Raw genomic sequence first — 20497 nt, 5'->3', positions numbered from 1 at the left:
AAAAAGGAACCAGCCCAGAACACTATAACATACTATTTGCTATCACAAAACTGTTGCAATAGAAAGGGAGAGAAAGAACTGGAAAAACAAATGGTAAGAGGAGGACACTGATGACTAGTGATTCTAAAAAAGTAATGTTTGACCATGAACGCAAATTAAAGAAGTCACAGACGAGTTCAAAAGAGATGGAGAGGTCGTGGGTGGTGTGGTAAAATGAGGGTAGAAAAGGAATACTTGATGTAGCTGACTAAAGAGGTGAAGTAGGAAAATCAGCACGGATACGAAGGTGATTTTGAAGCAACACCGAGGAAAATACACACTGCTAAAAACAGAAAAGGAACCCTTACAGGCAGGATTCTCAAAGCAAATAAAGTAAAAAGGAACTAAGAGTTTGAAAGGAGTAGAGATGAAACAGTAGATTTGACTGACAAAGAAGGCCCCACAGATACCTAATAAAATATCGCTGAAGAGAACTAAAAAAATGAAACACAAAGTAGTCAAAGATATAAATCCACACAACTTTGAAAAAAGATGATAAGAATTTATAGATTGAAAGGATCGACTGTGTTCCAGGAAATTTTGCATAAAAGCCATCAATACTAATCTGTGTTTTAGGGGTGTTAATAAACTTTAGAGATAAGTAATCATTTGTCCAAGAATACCAAGTAACCTATATAAAACCAGAAGTTTTTTAAAAGTCAGGCTAATTAAAAAGAATGAAATAATGCCATTTGCAGCAACAGGGATGAACCTAGAGATTGTCATACTGAATGAAGTCAAACAGAGAAGGTGAAATATCATATGACATCCCTTACATGTGTAATCCAAAAAGAAACCATACGAATGAACCTACTTAGAAAACAGAAAGAGACTCACAGAATTTGAAAACAAACTTATGGTTGTGCGATACGGGGGTGGAAGGAGAGGGGATGTGATGGGGAATTTGGGATGGACATGTGCACACTGGGGAATGAGGAAAATGTCTATGTTTGCCCCTTCTCTTTATTTTCATTGTCAAAGGTCTTAGCTACTTTGCCTAATTATTGTAGCCATCTGCTTTTATTTAAAATGGATAATCTACGAGGACCTATTGTATAGCACATGGAACTCTGCTTAATGTTATGTAACAGCCTGGATGGGAGACGAGTGTGGGGTGGGCAGGAAATGGGTCCAGGTATATGTATGGCTTGGAGAAGGCAATGGCACCCCACTCCAGTACTCTTGCCTGGAGAATCCCATGGACAGAGGAGCCTGGTGGGCTGCAGTCCATGGGGTCGCTAAGAGTCGGACACGACTGAGCAACTTCACTTTCACTTTTCACTTTCATGCATTGGACAAGGAAATGGTAACCCACTCCAGTGTTCTTGCCTAGAGAATCCCAGGGATGGGGGAGCCTGGTGGGCTGCCATCTATGGGGTCGCACAGAGTCGGACATGACTGAAGCGACTTAGCAGCAGCAGCAGCAGCAGCAGCATATCTATGGCTATGTCCCTTCACTATTCACTTGAAACTATCATAATATTGTTGATTGGCTATACCCCAATAGAAAATTAAATGTTTGAATTTTAAAAATTCAATAGAATTTTTTAAATGTTTGAATTTAAAAAAAGAACAACAACAACAAAAAAGTCAGACTAACCTAAGGCTTCCTTACAGAAACATTCAAAAATAGTGGAGATAATGCCTACGAATACCTCAGTGAAAGAAAAAAAAGTGGGTGGCCTAAAGATTTTACACAAGCCACTGTCAATCAAAATAAAGATAGCAGATAAAACTTGTCCAACATTTAAGAACCCAGAGAAGTTGGTTCTCATGAGTCATTCTTTTAAAAAACTATTAAAGGAGAGACTGTAGCTGACTAAGAGATGAATGGAGAAAATCTGGCAAAAGAGCTTTCAAGTAAACACTGAATACATTTAGCTTTTGGATTAAGTCTAAAATAAATATGGAAATTTTGGTTGCAGAAAAGCAAGTATAAGTCCTGACTATATGTAGATATTAAGATTAATATAATAAGAATAGAGAAGTCAGAAGGTGACATGTGTTGATTTTTTTCATCATTTACAGATGAAAATCAAAGGCTCTCATTTAAGCATGATCAATCAAGAAACTGCTCTATAAGGATATTAAATATACAAAGGTTAAAAGTATAACATTATATATATGTGTGTGTGTGTGTGTGTGTGTCTATTTGCTGTGCTCAGTCATGTCCAACTCTTTGTGACCCCATGGGCTATAACCTACCAGGCTCCTCTGTCTATGGAATTTTCCAGGCAAGAATTTGGAGTGGGTTGACATTTCCTACTCTGGAGAATCTTCCTGACCAAGGGATCAAACTCATGTCCCTTGTGTCTCCTGATTTGGCAGGTGGATTCTTTACCACTGAGCCATCTGGGAAGCCCGTATGTGTGCTTAGTTATATATATATACATGCACACACACACTCACATATGGTATCCTCCCTGATGGCTCAGACAGTAAAGAACCTGCCTGGAGTGGTTCAATCCTTGGGTCCGTAAGATTCCCTGGAGAAGGGAATGGCTTCTTACCTGGAGAATTCCATGAACACAGGAGCCTGACAGGCTACAACAGTCCATGGAGTCACAATGAGTCAGACACAACTGAGCAACTAACACTCATTTTCACATACATACATATATAAACATATGTATAGTTATACATACATTATATACCTTTACCTATATCTATGCTAGGAGTCAGACACCACTGAGCAACCTCACTTTCATTTTTCACTTTCATGCGTTGGAGAAGGAAATGGCAACCCACTCCAGTATTCTTGCCTGGAGAATCCCAGGGACAGGGGAGCCTGGTGGGCTGCTGTCTATGGGATAGCACTGAGTTGGACATGACTGAAGCGATTTAGCAGCAGCAGCAGCATAGCTGCATATATTTTAAATGAAATTTATTTGATGGAAGGAAGAGAAAATGGAGAACAATTTTTTAAAATTGAGGTTTAGTTGATATACAATATTATATGTTACAAGTATACAACAGTTTTTATTGTTCAGAGTGGGAAGTTAAACATCAGCATTTCAAGAAATAGAGAATTTATATAATTATAAAGTTTAGTTATAAAGGTGATAACTGGAAGAATTAATCATAACACAAACCTGCCCAGATAGTACAGGGAACACTCACAAAAGCAAAACAAATATAGACTTAAGAGTATAAGATTTTAACAAATAAAGCAATAGAAACATAAAAATGACACAAAATGTTGTGAATTAAGAATAAACACATCTGTCATACCAATAAATGTGTAGGCTAAACTCACAATTGAGTAATTAAATAAAACTTAACCATATGTTATATACCAGACACATACCTAAAGCAAAGTGGCTCAGAAACTTGAAAGCAGAAGGATGAACAAAGGAATATCATCAAATGTCAACATAAAAGGCCATGAACTCAGTATAAAACAAGGTTTACTTTAGATCAAAAAGTGTTGGTATTGTTGTTCAGTCTCTAAGTCGTGTCCAACTCTTTGCAGCATGCCAGGCTTCTGTGTCCTTCACTATCTCCCAGAGTTTGCTCAAACTCATGTCCATTGAGTCAGTGATGCCATCCAACCATCTCTTCATCTGTTGCCCCCTTCTCCTCTTGCTTTCAATCTTTCCCAGCATCAGGGTCTTTTCTAATGAATCGGCTCTTCTCATCAGGTGGCCAAAGCTTCATCATCAGTCCTTCCAGTGAATATTCAGGACTGATTTCCTTTGGGACTGACTGGTTTGATCTCCTTGCTGTCCAAGGGACTCTCAAGAGTCTTCTCCAGCACCACTGTTCAAAAGCATCAGTTCTTCAGCACTCAGCCTTCTTTATGGTTCAGATCTCACATCCATACATGACTACTGGAAAAACTATAGTTTGGAGTGTATGGATCTTTGTCAGCAAAGTGATGTCTCTGCTTTTTAATACTCTGTCTAGGTTTGTCATAGCATTAAGCAAAAAGCATTAGACAAGAAAGATAAAGATACTTTGTATGATAAGGTATATGTTCCAACAAGGAAGGTCCAGCAATCATAAGTATTTCTGCACCAACTAAAGTAGCATGAAAAGTTATTAATCAAAGCTATAGAAAGTAAAGGAAAACTAGAAATAGTTTAGCTATAGAAAGTTTAACAAATAAAATGGACCAGCAATACTAATGATATAAATGGCCTCAATAACATAACAAAGCTGTGTGTGTGTGTGTGTGTGTGTGTGTGTGTGTGTGTGTGTGTGTGTGTGACCCTGGTAAAGAATCTGCCTGCAATGTGGGAGACCTGGGTTCAATTCCTGGGTTGGGAAGATCACCTGCAGAAGAGAACTGCTACCCACTCCAGTATTCTGTCCTGGAGAATTCCATGGACTGCATAGTCCATGGAGTCGGAAAGAGTTGGACAGAACTGAGCGACTTCATTCACTCACTCATGTATATATATATATGTGTGTGTGTGTGTGTGTGTGTGTGTGTGTTAAAATAATTTCTAAAAACAGAATACTTCATCCTTTTCTGCATGTCCATAGAACATTACCCCAAACTGACTGTACTTTAGACCACACTGAAGTAGAATTACTTTTTAATGTGCCCCTTCTCTATCTGTTAAATTTCATATGCTGTGTATGTGTCACCTATTCAAAACTTTAATCAACTTAATTTAAATCCCAATTCAAATCCTATGGTCTTCTATTTTCAGCTTTGCGATCTTGTGCAAACCATACCCCCTTTTTCCTCTCTGTGGAGCAAGAATGATCATAATCCCCCTCCCCAGCTTGTGATCAGAGTTACATGAGATTATCATGAGAATGTAGCCAGCACAGAACCTGACTGCTGCTGCTAAGTCGCTTCAGTTGTGTCTGACTCTGTGTGACCCCATAGACGCCAGCCCACCAGGCTCCCCATCCCTGGGATTCTCCAGGCAAGAACACTGGAGTGGGTTGCCATTGCCTTCTCTAATGCATGAAAGTGAAAAGTGAAAGTGAAGTTGCTCAGTCGTGTCTGACTCTTCGCGACCCCATGGACTGCAGCCTACCAGGCTCCTCCGTCCATGGATTTTCCAGGCAAGAGTACTGGAATGGGGTGCCATCACCTTCTCTGACAGAACCTGACAGTTACATGTAATTGCTTAGTAAATACCCTCCACCTTTTTCCCCTGAGAATTCAATTAATTTGCTGTAATCTATTCAGTTCAGTTCAGTCGCTCAGTCGTGTCCGACTCTTTGCGACCCCATGAATCACAGCACGCCAGGCCTCCCTGTCCATCACCATCTCCCCGAGTTCACTCAAACTCATGTCCATCGAGTCGGTGATGCCATCCAGCCATCTCATCCTCTGTCGTCCCCTTCTCCTCCTGCTCCCAATCCCTCCCAGCATCAGAGTCTTTTCCAATGAGTCAGCTCTTCGCATGAGGTGGCCAAAGTACTGGAGTTTCAGCTTTAGCATCATTCCTTCCAAAGAACACCCAGGACTGATCTCCTTTAGAATGGACTGGTTGGATCTCCTTGCAGTCCAAGGGACTCTCAAGAGTTTTCTCCAACACCACAGTTCAAAAGCATCAATTCTTCGGCACTCAGCCTTCTTCACAGTCCAACTCTCACATCCATACATGACCACTGGAAAAACCATAGCCTTGACTAGACGGACCTTTGTTGGCAAAGTAATGTCTCTGCTTTTGAATATGCTGTCTAGGTTGGTCATAACTTTTCTTCCAAGGAATAAGCATCTTTTAATTTCATGGCTGCAGTCACCACCTGCAGTGATTTTGGAGCCCAGAAAAATAAAGTCTGACACTGTTTCCACTGTTTCCCCATCGATTTCCCATGAAGTGATGGAACCAGATGCCATGATCTTCGTTTTCTGCATGTTGAGCTCTAAGCCAACTTTTTCACTCTCCTCTTTCACTTTCATCAAGAGGCTCTTTAGTTCCTCTTCACTTTCTGCCATAAGGTGTCATCCGCATATCTGAGGTTATTGCTTAATAAACTGTATAATTGGGCTTTACTGTAGTTTTACAGCACTCTTTTCTGTAATACACAAATAACTTAAACATCTGCTTTCCTTAGGCACAATTACGTAAGAGGGAAAGCAGTGTATATCATCAATCAGGCAGTCTTTCCTTGTTCTAAAAATAACACTTTTTACTTAAGAGCCAAATCTAGGTGTTAACCAGTCCTTGAAACAACTAGAATAAGGTTAAAAGACTAAAGCTGCCAAAGGATAATTATGTGCTGGCCTTGGATTTCAGAAATCTGTGTTCAAATCCTGCCTCCATCACTCCTGACTGCCCCTTAGGGGCTGTTTATCACTGGAGATATGTTATTACTTCTCTGCCTTTCCATAACATCACTTTAAAATGAGAACAACCACCTCACAGAGGTGCTGTCAGGATTAAAGTCAGTCTGTCTAGAAAATCACCTGATACATACCAGGCACTTAACAGATATTTTTGGAAGAGCATCAAACAGCGACTATGTGCAAGGATGAGGAAATGATTCCTACCTTCACCTTACGCATGAATATGGGGGAGGAAACCATGACTCAGATGCTTACAGGACCAAGCCATTTAGTGGAAGAAAATGAAATGAGAGGGTAAGCACAGCTAATAGGGTCATCGCCAGTGAACCAGTGGTCACTCGGAATACCAGGGAAGAGGAAAACCAGCTTCTGAGGCCAATATATCAAACTTGCAAGCAGAGGAGAGACTCCTTCCCACATGGTGACGTATAAACTCCTTCATGGTATCACATACACTTGTGTTCTCCACAACACCAGACACAGCAGCTGTGCAGTAAGCATTAGCATAGGGCTGACACTGTCCGTGCAAATGTTTCACCAGCATCAGGAGCCTTGCCAGCATCTGCCATCAGGCTCCAGATCCCAGATGATGGTTTTAAACATTCCAGTCCACTTCCCCCAGGTACCAGTCTTTGTTCAGGACTGGTATTAATGCACTGCCAGTCCTTGACAATGCTTTAAATGCCCACCATGTGCGTGTAACACACAGCCAGTGGGTGTTAGGGTGACCCCGCAGAAGGAGCCACACTCTGTCTTGGCGTGCGTGTAATTTCAGCATACTTTGCTGCGTTCTCCTCTGTAAGGGGTCGGCGTAGATAAGGAATGTTTGAGAGCCTGTGTGAGTTCCTCAGGCCACGCACTCTTAACATCATGAACCGGGGAAATGGGGCATCCAAGGAGGATGAATACCCTCTTAGCATATTTTCCCCAGCTCTTGCCAGGGAATTTGTTGACAGGTTGAAAAATCAAGGCTTCTGCCATATTTTTCTGAGTTTGATTCGTCTGCAAGGGCATCAACGTTTCATATGCCTCAGCTAAATGGGATTTTTAAAACCCATGTTTGTGACACGATATTTAATTTCAGATTCACAGGACCCACATCTAAGCTTAATGTTGCAAGCTTGTCAGAACAAATTCCAAACCTTCTCTTAGCAGCTGTCTATGGGACCTAGAGACCCCTGACAGATGAGGGTGTCAGGGGTTCCATCTCAGCTTTCAACTGAATACCTGCAAGGTGAGATGACCTGTCAAAGTTTTTGATGTGGCCTGTCTACCCAGATAGCATTTATGATTCCATCAGTTTTCATGCTTTCCAGGGCCCCAGGTCTGTCATGGAGTGGGGCTTCCCCTGCCCTTGATTAATCAATTTCTTGTAGATGATGCAGACCAGATGCTGGCCCAGGCCACCAAGGGCTTTCAACTGAGACCATCTGGAGGGTGAATCTGGAGAAGGCAGCCAACAGGCCAAGGACTTTGCTGGACAGGGAGAGGAGACTGCTCAGCCAAAGGCAGAGATCAAGAAGACTCGAGGAGAGGTTAAGGGTCCACCCATTACATCCACCTGCGCTGGCTGACTGGGAAACCAGCTCAGGTTGTTCAAGATTAAGCTGTTTGCCTGTGGGCTTTGAAGACCTTCCTTGCTGAGGGTAGCAGTTTGTCAGAGAAGTGACCAGGCATTCATATTTCACTTACAGTCAAGGAGTATGCACAAGGCCAACAGACTGTATATTCTCGAGGGCTCTCTTCATGTCCTCTGCTTGGTGAGATAGGTCTGCCTAGCTAAACTGTGACTGGAGAGGGTTGAACAGGATGAAGTGATCCTTGGCAGACAGCCCACAGAGCTGTATTTTCACTTGATGTCCACAGGGGCTGCCTGACCTGGGGCTCCAAGTCTTTCAGACTAAGATTCCAAGGTCAAGGGTGTTCTGCCCTTTTGTTTTCATCCTTGCTGTCTCCTTTCTACTCACTGTTTCCCCATCCCTTTCTTTCATCACCTCCAGCATTCCCTTTGAAGTAAATCACAACTGGTACCTCCCACCGGCCTTGAGGACCTCTCTGTAAGGCTACTCACCTCCCCTCCAGCCCTAGCAAAGGAGAGTAAAGGGAAATATGTCCAATTTATCATTGTAACAAATGCCCAATTTTGTTTTTTTCCATGGGTTGTCCAGCTGAATGCTTCCTTCAAGTTTGAGTTTGCCATATTTTCTTCCTTAGAGACAAGAAAGCCATTTACGAATGTGAAATTATTCTGATTATCTAATCTCTGTTGCATTCCTTGGCAACGCAAAGAGTTAAATGATGCATGGAATCACATGTCAGCCCCCACTGGACGGGGCTGTGTTTACGTATCCAGAGGTGGCCTGTGAATTATTTAAGCGAAGGGGCTCTTAGCTCTGGGGCCAACTAGACATGGTTCAGCCTGAGTTACTTTGGAGGCGCTGTTTGGGGCCCCAGCTTCCACTTGGCTCAGGAAACTGTCTGACAGACACTGCAGGCTGCTGCCAGCACTGGGTCTCCTTGAGAACAACTTGAACTAAGCTCCTACAGGCTCCAGATGGCTTGCAAGCAACAGCGGAGTTTGCAGAGTCCCCCAAATCTTCACCAAAAAAGAAAGTTGGCGATATTTCAGTTCATGTGGTAGGTTCACCCTCATGCGGTGGACCCGAGGATTATTTCTGGGGCTTCAGAGACTCTGTTTACTAACAGCCCTGACCCCCATCTGCATCTGGAAACAGTGAGAGAGAGAAAGAGAGGAGTGGAGGCAAGTAAAAGTCCAAGTGTCAACTGTAATTAATGTGTGGCTCTACCGATGTGAACTGTCCAGAATAGGGATATTTATATCTGTGTGCTGGGCTTCGTCGCTCAGTTGTGTCCGACTCTTTGCAACCCCATGGACTGTAGCCCGCCAGGCCCCTCTATCCAAGGAATTCTCCAGGCAAGAATACTGGAGTGGGTTGCCATGCCCTCCTCCAGGGGATCTTCCAAACCCAGGGATCAAACCCAGGTCTCCTACATTGCAGGCGGATTGTTTATCATCTGAGCCATCAGGGAAGCCCTTATATATCTATAGAGAAAGTTACTTAGTGGTTGCTTAGGGCTGGCAGACATGGCCGGGTGAGGGAATGATAGGCAAGAACTAGAGGCGCTGCTAATGGTTATCGTATTTCTGATTGGGATGATAAAAATACCAAAATTGATTGTGGCAAGGGGGCTCAGACGGTGGGCTGGTCCTGGTTCCTTTTGCCCCAGAACAGGGAGCAAAAATGAGCCATATTTTCTGTAAGCACCAGGCTCCTAAGAAGCAGCAGCCAGGGACCATTTCTGTGGCCCATAAGCTGACCCTCCATATCAGCAGATTTCTATCCTAGGTTAGTTGAACCCATGGATACAGAGAATTGACTGCACTACACCTTTTTAAGTCCAAGAAAGGGACTTGAGAATCCTCGGGTTTTGTTATCTGTGGGGTCCCAGAGCCAATCCCTTTGGATACCGAGAAATTACTGTACTCATTTTTCAGGTAAGCTTTCTCCACTCTCCTGTTGGGAAGGGGGAAGGTAGAGGCTGTGGCAAGAGACATGTCTGGAGGGGAGCCTTCCCCTGGGGATACAGCATTTCTTGTATGTCCTAAGGGGACGTGTCAAGCTGAAGATTTGGAGCAAGAAGATTATGAGATCTGGAGAGGATTTTGGAAGCCATGGAATGCTTTTATTTGCAGAAGGAAACTGAGAAATAGACTCACCCATGATTATTAGCGAAGAGCAAGGCTGAGCTCTGTGTGGCCCCCTCCCTGGGGTGTGCAAACACCTGCTGGATGGCACAGCAGAGGGCTCTTCACCCCAGAATGAGGAAGATGGGGAGAAGAGGGCACCGCGGAGGCCCCCTACTGCCTCTTGGTCCATGGGGGCTCCACACATGGTGGGTCTCAGGCCACAGACCTATCCCTACACATCTACCCGGCCTCCCCAGAATGGGATATGCATAGAGGATGCACAGTGTAATCTCCCTGCTATTTGAGGCAAATTAAAATGTAGGAAAAAAAGTTTAATATCACGAACTTGAGTCAAATAAAGGTCTTTGCCGATGCTTTGTCCTTGAGCTTTTTCAACTCTGAACAGACAGTTGGGAATGTAATCAGCTCCTGCCTGAGCCATAGGGCAGCTTCGAGGGAGGTAGAAGAGGGGAGGGGACCTAATTGGTATGTCAGTGGGAAGATGCTGTTGCCTCCCAGTCAGACAGGGATGGTCGTCACGCCTGCTTCTGCAAATGCTCAAACCTCCAGGCAGCTCTGCAGCTCCTTTCTGTCTTCTGGACACAGTCCCCGCTGCTCTGTTTACCTCATCGATAGTTCCCACTGTCAAAAATCACATTTCTCCCGGCTGCTCACTGCGTTGCTTGATTTGTGCCTTGTGGTTTGCTGGTGTCCGGGGCTCAAACCCTGAGCTGCTCTGGCTTGGCCTCTGTGGAGCAGCCACGCCGTGTGCTGGAGACACAGGAGGGGGCTTTGTGACCGTGGGGAGGTGACGCCTTTGCCATCACACTCCCCAAGAGCTCTTGTGCTCTCCCTGCCAGAGGAGCCACTGGAATCCAAACACCTACTGGCTGAGTTTTATTTCTAGCCCTGCAAGGTCACAGGATTTTACACACACACACACACACACACACACACACCAGATTTCTGACCTACGTGTGGACAAAGGCTTTTTGTCTGTCAGAATTCATATCAGATGGAAGTTTTCTGTCTTTGCTGCACACACATTATCACAAGTGCAGGTGGTATAATATTTTCTCCATCTCAGCCATTCCCCTCCCCTGAACCTTCTGCACCCTCCACCCCACCCCCAGGCTCTTAAATGTCAGAGGAGAATGTCTGAGGGCAGCACGTAACTGGTGTCCAAAAAGAGGTCTTTGGGGAACAAAAAGGACCTGTTTTAGGGCACTCATCCATATTTTTAAAATATCTTTTTTAAATTGACATACGGTTGACCTACAGTGTTGTGTTAGTATCAGGTATAGAGCAAACTGATTAACATTCTTTTTTCAGATTCTTTTTCATTACAGGTTATTGTAAGATACTGAATACAGTTCCCTGTGCTATAGAGTAGGTCCTTGTAGTTTCTCTCTTTTATATGTGGTAGTGTGTACGTTAATGCAAAACTCCTGATTTATCCCTGCCACCTTTCCCCTTTGGTATCTGTAAGTCTGTGTTCTATGTCTGTGAGTCAGTGTCTGTTTTGTAAATGAAAGTTCATTTGTATCCTTTTTTTTAGATTGCACATATAAGTGATATCATGATATTTGTCTTTCTGTGTCTGACAAGTATGACACTCTCTAGGTCCCTCCATATTGCTGCAAATGGCATTATTTCATGCTTTTTTATGGCTGCTCACCCATACTTTCAATGGTGCTGTCCTTCCCCGTAAGGCCCAGTGCAGGGTAGCCCTCCAATCATGCCAGAGCTCACCCACCCTGAGGCTCAGGCTGGACCTCTCTGCTCTCCAGGGCAGTGGGCATAGAAGCTGGGCCAACAACACCCTCTCCCAGCTTTTGAAAGAGCATCCGTGTACATCTCATCTGAACCCTGCACCAACCCAGGGAAGCAGGCGGGCACAGAGGCAGGCACATGGTGGGCAAGCCAGGGAGTGCTTCTCCTTCCCCCTCCCCTCTCCTGGGAACCATCATTCATCTTGAAGACAGGAGGAAGGACTCCTGGTCTGGAAAGATCCAGAAATCCAAACAGACCCATGGAGACATTTGGATATCAGGGAAATGAGGGATGTCTGTCTTAAACATTGTCTGCAAAAATGAGTTCCATGATGGAGCTTGTCCAATCATTTATGAAAGTGAAAGTCGCTCAGTCATGTCCGACCCTTTGTGACCCCACAGACTATAGCCCGCTAGGCTCCTCTGTCCATGGGGATTCTCCAGGCAAGAATGCTGGAACGAGTTGCCATGCCCTCCTCCAGGGGATCTTCCCAACCCAGGGATCGGACCCAGGTCTCCTGCATTGCAGGCAGATTCTTTACTAACTGAGCCACCAGGGAAGTCCAAGAATACTGGAGTGGGTAGCCTATCCCTTCTCCAGGGGATCTCCCCGACCCAGGAATTGAACTGGGGTCTCCTGCGTTGCAGGTGGATTCTTTACCAGCTGAGCTAGCAGGGAAGCTGAGTCATTTATAAGGAGATTGATACCCTCAGAAGGGGCGTGATTTCCTTGTGACAAAGCAAAGGTAAGAACCACATGCAGCTACTCTGAAAGGCTTTTTGAGATGAGAACGTCACCCTCCCCCTACTCAAGTCAGCATCTTGCCTCTGTCCTGGACACTCTTCCCCTCTGGGGGCCTGGCAATCTCAGGCTTTCCCTGGCTCTGGAGGGGCCCTTCCATGCCACCCTCACCCATCCCCTCTCACACAGCCCACTTTAGAATTCAAGCCTCAGACTCCACCCCTCCTCCTACCCCTCATCTCCCACTGTCCCTAGCCCTTTAGGGGGCCCGGCTCTCTGGCTGTTTCTGGTGATAACTCACTCATCTGATGGACTCACTCATCCCAGGGAGGATGCGAGTAATAGGTTAACAGGTTTCCCTTCCAGGCTGACCTAGTTGCATTTTAAGGAATGGAAGTGACTCCTAAGGGACCAGGGCCTTGGCTCAAGAAGTGATTCTAGAGCTTGGCAGTGATAGATCAAATTCTCTATATAGGAAGGGCCAGGGGCTGCAGGCCTTGTTTGGAAGCTGTGTTTACAGAGCAAACACACTGGTTTTTGAAAATATAGTTGATGTACAATATTATATGTAACAGGTTACAATATAATGATTCATAATTTTTAAAGTTTATACTTCATTTACAGTTACTATAAAATATTGGCTTTATTCCCTATGTTGCATATCCTTATAGCTTATTTTATACCTAATGGTTTGTACCTCTTATGCCCTTACCCTATCTTGCCCCTCCTTCCTCCCCTCTCCCCATTAGTGACCATTAGTTTGTTCTCTAGATCTGTGAATCTGTTTCTTTTTTGTTATATTCACTAGTTTGTTGTATTGTTTAGATTCCACATATCAAATAGTATTTGTCTTTCTCTAACTTATTTCACTTAGCATAATGCCCTCCCAGTCCATCTGTATGCAAATGGCAAAATTTCTTTTTATGGATGAATAGGGCAATGGCACCCCACTCCAGTACTTTTGCCTGGAAAATCCCATGGATGGAGGAGCCTGGTGGGCTGCAGTCCACGGGGTCGCTGAGGGCCAGACACGACTGAGCGACTTCACCTTGACTTTTCACTTTCATGCATTGGAGAAGGAAATGGCAACCCACTCCAGTGTTCTTGCCTGGAAAATCCCAGGGATGGGGGAGCCTGCTAGGCTGCCATCTATGGGGTCGAATGGAGTCGGACACGACTGAAGTGACTTAGCAGCAGCAGCAGTATTCAATTATGTATATAGACCTCATTTTCTTCATTAATTTATCTGTTGATCGATACTTGGTTGCTTCCATACCTTGGCAATTGGAAATAATGTTACTGCAAACATTGGAGTGCATGTGTCTCTTTAAATTAGTACTTTTGTATTTACCAGGAGTGGAATTGCTGGGTCATGTGGTATTTCTATTTTTATTTTTTTGAGAAACCTCCATATTACTTTCTACAGTGGCTGCACCAATTTATATTCAGTGTAGGGGGCTTCCCTCGTGGCTCAGACAGTAATGAATCTGCCAGCAATGTAGAAGATCCAGGTTCGATTCCTGAGTTGGAAAGATCCCCTGGAGAAGGGAATGGCTACCCACTCCAGTATTCTTGCCTGGAGAATTCCATGGACAGAGGAGCCTTGGCAGGCTATGGTCCATAGGATTACAAAGAGCCAGCCACGTCTGAAGTGACTTAGCATGCACACACTCACAGATAGTTTTAGAACAAATAAAAACCAGCTCTGGTAATGCTCCTCACTCCTCATTCTAGGAAGTAACGTTTTGCTGCACCTCTGGTTCTGAATCTAGTCTCAGAACCTGTATTTACTCTCAGCTCTAACATTAGACAAGGTCTTGGCTTTTTAAAAAGGCAGAGTTTTGAAGTAGTATGCTGTGTGGCTTCCTGGGAATTAGACAATATGCAAGATGTCAAATAAGTCAGTCTGGCACATGGCACTTTGTCTGATCTGGAAATAATTAGTCATCGTCTCTTGAAGAGAGAGAGAGAGAGAGAGAGAGAGAGTGTGTGTGTGTGTGTGTGTGTGTGTAGGGAGAGAGCAGTGGAGAGAAGGGACCATGAGAGGAAATTATTTTCACTGCATGCTGAATGGAAGGAGTTGGAAAAATTCATTCCTCTGACCTATAAAGTCACTGAGGAGTGTTAAGTTTGCTAGGGCTGCCATAAGAAGGTATTAGAGATGGAGTGGCCTCAACAGCATAAACTTATTGTCTCAAAGCTCCGTGTCTAGAAGTTTGGGATCCGAAAGTCCACAGGGCTGGTTCCTTCCGAGGGCCGTGAGGGAAGGATGTGTTCCAGGCACTCTCCTGAGCTTGCAGATGACTGTCATCTCTCTGAATCTCCACATGGACTTCCTGTTCCCTGTCTCTGTGTCCGTATCCCTTTTTTGTACCGACAGGGTTGTCAGATTAGGACCCACCCTAATGACCTCATTCTAACATGATGGCCTCTGTAAAGATCCTGTCTCCACATCAGCCCACACTCTGAGTTACTGGCGGGTAAGGATGTGAAGGTAGGACTTTGGGGAGAACAGAATTCAGCCCGCAACAAGCAGATTCACGACAGGCTGTAATAAGAATGTCACAGCGGGAAGCTCCTGTGAAGCCCGTAGAGCTGCTTGTAGAAGTCCCACTGGAGATGTGGCCTTTCTGATGTGATCCTGCTCTGGAACTGATCCAGTTCCCACCAACCATATACCTATTCCACACTCCTGCCAATCATTTGAGGCCCTGTAACAGCCTTTCTTCCTAGATGGCAGTGGGGGCTGTGGGGAGAAAACCTCTCCCTTCCAAACTGCTGTGATCATGGATTCAAATCCAGCAGTTTCTCCCATTTGTGTCCCTCCTCTTCACCTCCAGTTCCATGCAAATCCTCCCACCACAAGCAGAGGAGGGAAAGGGTCATCTTCATTTAGATGGGAGGGGCCAGGTACCCTACTTAAAACTTCTCCTCTCAAGTTCCTCCTAAAGGCTGAGTGGGATAGACTGTAGCATCTCTGTTTAAACTTGAAAAGCTAGGGCATGTGGGCAGCTGAATGACTGTCAAGTTGCAGGACAACTCTCCAACCACCCTGTCTCCCCTGGAGGTGGGGGCTGGGCACCCAGTGGGTGCTCCTAGGTCCTGCCTGATAGGCCTGCAGGCTCCGTCTGACCCTCACTTGCCCTCCTGTTGTAGAAGAGCTGCACGGAGATTGCAAAAATAGTGACTACAAAAGTCACTTAAACCCATGTGGTTAGCAGAAGTCATTGGCAAACGATCCCACTGCCCTCCCAAGGGACGTGCAGGGTTTATTTTCAAGTGTGGGTGGTGGCTCAGATGGTAAAGAATCTGCCTGCAATGGGAGAGACCTGGGGTCAATCCCTGGGTTAGGAAGATCCCCTGCAGAAGGGAATGGCTATCCACTCCAGCACTTTTGCCTGGAGAATTCCATGGACAGAAGAGCTTGGTAGGCCACAGATCATGGGCTCGCAAAGTCAGACACAACTGAGCAACTAACACTTTCACTTCCCTTCAAGGGTGTTTATCCCACAGATTTTCAGTGTGTGGTCAGCAGAGCATCACAAGCTTCCCAGAGTTTCTCCACTCCTTCTTAGATTAAAATTGGAATTACGCCAGGTGGATATATACTGTATTTATCTCATTTTCTTGGGAATAAAAAACAAATTTATCTTTCAGGTCATGATTTCAGAAGTAGGAGGCAAAGGACATAGAAATAAAAAACACCTATTCCTGGGCCTGCAAAGCTTGTCCTTTTCCAGACCTCCCTTGGCAAGGTGCTACCAGTGGCCAGGAAAGTTCTGCTGCTTATCCAGCCACATGGTGGGACTTGGGTTGGAAGGTGGTAAAAGAAAGGCTGCTCACGGAGCCCAGGGGTGATTCAGAGTTGGTTCATGGGCAGACCTCTTCCATGGAGTTGGAAACCTACAGTAAGTGGGCTCATTAGGTAGGAAATGACTTCAGTGACAGCTCTTTGGAAAGCATGGCTCTTCATCTCCAGCTGCCATCTGCTGAGGTTTCTGTAGGGGACTGAAAACAAAGGGTCAATCACATGCATCTGAAGGGAGTGGTAGAATCTTCTGTCGTTACTCATTTCCTTCAGATAGAAGAAGAAATTAAATCTGTTTTGGAGGAGGGGAAATTAACATTTATTGGAAGCAACTATCTATGTGCCAGGGACTGTGCTAAGAGCTTTTGCCTACACCGTCACTTAAATTTTAGAAACAAACTGTAATCCCTTAAAATTAATAAAAAGTAGTTCATGAATATTTTTAAAAGTTGGGGAAATACTATAAAAAGGTGAGTAAAAGTACCCATCATGGCTTAGTCCCTTCTGTTTAATCCTTTGGTGGCTGGATTGAATGAAAGGAGAGACCATTCATTGCAGAAAGAACAGGGGGACCTCGTGCTTCTTTCTTATGTAAGGAAAGAAGGGACGGGGCACTTACAGTGCAGGAACGCAGTGAGGAGAAGGATGTAGACTCTACAGGAGAGACAGCAGCCTCAGAGCATCAGTTACACAGCAGAGAGGGGCACTCTGGCATGACTCAAATGAGTGTTCCAGAAAGCAGTATACCGGGGTGTTCCAAGCAGCATTAATTATCAGCAAGGAGACGCATCAGAGGCTTTCCCAGGTGGCTCAGATGGTAAAGAATCTGCCTGCAATGCAGAGACCTGGGTTCCATCCCTGAGTCAGGAAGATCCCCCTGGAGAAGGAAATGGCAACCCACTCCAGTATTCTTGCTTGGAAAATCCCACGGACAGAGGAGCCTGACGGGCTAAAGTCAATGGGGTCGCAAAGACATGACTGAGCAGCTAACAGTTTCACTCTTCAGATGCATGAGACTCAAAACCCAAAACAAAATCGTTGCTGCTGTCCCTCTGGCAGCACAAGCCAGAGTTGCCCTGGGTCCCACCCAATAGTGTGGGGACCCCAGGTTGCTGAGGGCAGTGCTCAGGGGCACCCTCAGGAGTGGAGGCAGGAATTACCTGAAGTCAGCAGTGTAACTGCCCCTCCTGCATGGCTCCTTTGGGGCTGTTCCTCTGCTTCCTTAGGCTCATGTAAAATCCTTGAGGACCTCTGCACTGAAAGGTAAGTATGGAAGGAAAACCCTTCTGTCTGGTTTTCTAGTGAGCGTACAAATATATTTGGGATCAGTGATGATTCGCCTCCTGTTTCTCCTTTAGGACTGGGCCACCTGGCTTTGCCTACTGGTTTTTCCCAGTCTCCCTTTCCTGGGGGTAACTCTCCTGTGCTCACTGGAGCATCTGGGGACATCAAACCTGAAGAATGATGTCACCAAAGAAGAAAATGCCCCGGAAAGAAAAGCAACAGGATCAGCAGCAGTGGGGCCAGCGCCCAAGGAAATGGTGAAAAGACAGGGTCCCCTCGGGACAGGTGGGGCCGGGCCAGGTGAACCACAAGCCCAGAATCAGAGTCAGAAGGGCTGAGGGGAGTCCTGCAGCATCTCCCTCCCCGCTGGAGGGAAGGGTGCTGTCGTCATCACCAGCAGTGAGCTGTTTAGCACCACGTGGGGGAGCCACCCTGGCTTCTTCTGAGTATGGACGGCAGTTGTTCTGAGCAAATCAGACAGGAGCTTCGGGGGACAGGCAGCTGAGCAGTCTTCAGGCAGCCCTGTTGGAAGAGGTGTGCACAGAAGTGAGAGGGGAGATCGGGGATGCTGGGCCTCAGCTGCAGCCCTGCTTTTTCTTTTTTAATTCTCTAAAACGTCTCTAGGTGTCCTGGGGTTTGCAGTTGCTGAGGAAATTTCATTCTAGCCCTTCTTGATCCATCTGGAAATTCTCTTCTCTCTGAAGCTCTGGGAGACTGAAGGGCTGGCTCTCTCATTATCCTGAGATTAAGGGATGAGTCCTTCCTGTTTGAAGGGCTGACTGTTATCCTCTGTTTTCTTTTTCCATTTGACGGGGCCCAGGTACAGAAGACCAGGTCCTGTCTTCAAAGATGAGAACTGTCTCTCCCCTTCAGAAAGTTATGGTTCAGAGGGAAAGAAGCAAAACTTCAGTAACAGAAAAAAGTCCCAAGTGGAGGCATATGGCACTTACCATTGGAGCAAGGGAGAAACATTATGTTTTGGATCTTACCTCACATCCTTTGAATGGAAAAAGGGAATAAAAAATATAAGCATTCATTTTGTTTATCCATTCTGTATATAATAGCTTACATTTGTTAATCCCAACCTCCTGCTCCATCCCTCCCCAGTCCTCTTCCCCTTGGCAACCAAAAGTCTGTTCTGTATGTCCGGGAGTCTGTTTCTGTTTCATAGACAGGTTCTACATGAGCTATTATATAGAGAATGGATTAAACAACAAAGTCCCACTGCATAGCACAGAGAGCTCTATTCAATATCCTATGATAAACCATAATGGGAAAGAATATTTTTTTAAAAATAATATATATGTATATGTATAACTGGATCACTTTTCTGTACAGAAGAAATCAACACATTATAAGTAAAATGTGTGTGTGTGTGTGTGGGAAGTCGCTCAGTCATGTCCAACTCTTTGCAACCCCAGGGACTATATATAGCCTGCCAGGCTCCTCGGTCCATGGAATTCTCCAGGCCAGAATACTGGAGTGGGTAGCTGTTCCCTTCTCCAGGGGATCTTCTCAACCCAGGGATTGAACCTAAGTCTCCTGCATTGCAAGCAGATTCTTTACTATCTGAGACACAAGGAAGCCAAGTAAAATATACTTCAATAAAAATATAGACATTCTTAATGCATATGTTGGAGAAGGCAATGGCACCCAACTCCAGTACTCTTGCCTAGAAAATCCCATGAATGGAGGAGCCTGGTAGGCTGCAGACCATGGGGTCGTGAAGAGTTGGACACAACTGAGGGACTTCACTTTCACTTTTCACTTTCATGCATTGGAGAAGGAAATGGCAACCCACTCCAGTGTTCTTGCCTGGAGAATCCCAGGAACAGGGGAGCCAGATGGGTCATCGTCTGTGGGGTCGCACAGAGTCGGACATGACTGAATCGACTTAGCACCAGCAATGCATATGTATGCGTATGCTGGAAAAATCAAGTGACATTTCCTAGAGGAGATTTGTACAGGGCCTGGGAGGGTGATGAGGACCCAGTGGGTTTGCAGTGGTGGATGAATTATTACTGCATGAGAATACAGAGAATTGTTTGCAGGTCGGTGTATCCAAGGACCAAAAGTTTGGAGAGCTGATGCTGGAAAGGTAGTTTGATAACAAATCATAGAGGACCTTGAATCCCATAAGAGGAAACTTGGCACTTATTCTGTAGCAGTAGGGAACCACAGCAGATGATTTACATGAATGATTCTAATTCGCTCCAGTGACCAGTTCAGTTGTTCAACTTGAAGTCGGGGAAGGTGTTGAAGAGTCAGAAATGGTGAATGATTCCAGAGTCCAGGATGTCCTTGCGGGGGCGGGGACGGGGGGTAGAGGGGGAACAAGTCTTATGTTTCTTGTTCCCCCTCCAGGAGGAAGAATACATAGTGAGATTCCAAGATACTGGAAGGACCAGTTTTCTTTGGAAACTAAGATATTGACTTCTCCTTACTGAGGGAGGTAAGGGAAAAGTGATGTACATGTTGAACTAGAATCTTTCTGTAGAAGGCTTCATGTTCAAAGTTGGAGCATTTTATGATGCTGACCTAATTATCTACATTGTGTCTCCACTTGATGTTTTTTGTCCAGTTCTCCTTGGTAGGCTAGACTGAAGAATGTGGCAAGGGAAGATTGGAGATGAGAAATAAGAAAGGATATTTGTTTTTCCATGTGTAGATTGTAGTGTTGAAGTTAATTAGTGGGCTGCTGTGACCTATTTAAGAAGCTCCTGGAAATAACCTCTGAGCCACTCATCTAATTGGTCCCAGTAGGCCAAAAACTGAAGCATTTAAAATGTCATGGAAGCAATTACTTTGGGTTAGAGACAGACATCTTCCCTGTCCTCATCCCTGACATCTTCCCCAAGCAGACAGCCACAGTTCCTGGTTGGCCATG

General features: G+C 45.1%; 1 protein-coding gene across 15 annotated transcripts in view; it reads left to right on the top strand.

The window, feature by feature from the left end:
• Positions 1-20497, top strand: part of RGS6 (regulator of G protein signaling 6) — a 618392-nt gene that overhangs the window by 386522 nt on the left and 211373 nt on the right. Inside the window, exon 1 of one of the 15 annotated variants that reach the window (XM_070377605.1) lies at positions 20044-20062. The exons of the other annotated variants lie outside the window; for them this stretch is intronic. The gene's annotated coding sequence lies outside the window, so the exon portion shown is untranslated. Of the gene's footprint in view, positions 1-20043; positions 20063-20497 lie in introns of those variants that run through there. 15 annotated transcript variants of the gene reach the window in all.

The sequence above is a fragment of the Bos mutus genome, chromosome 10, assembly GCF_027580195.1.
Source record: "Bos mutus isolate GX-2022 chromosome 10, NWIPB_WYAK_1.1, whole genome shotgun sequence".
NCBI lineage: Eukaryota > Metazoa > Chordata > Mammalia > Artiodactyla > Bovidae > Bos > Bos mutus.
This window is presented reverse-complemented; position numbering and strand designations above follow the sequence as displayed.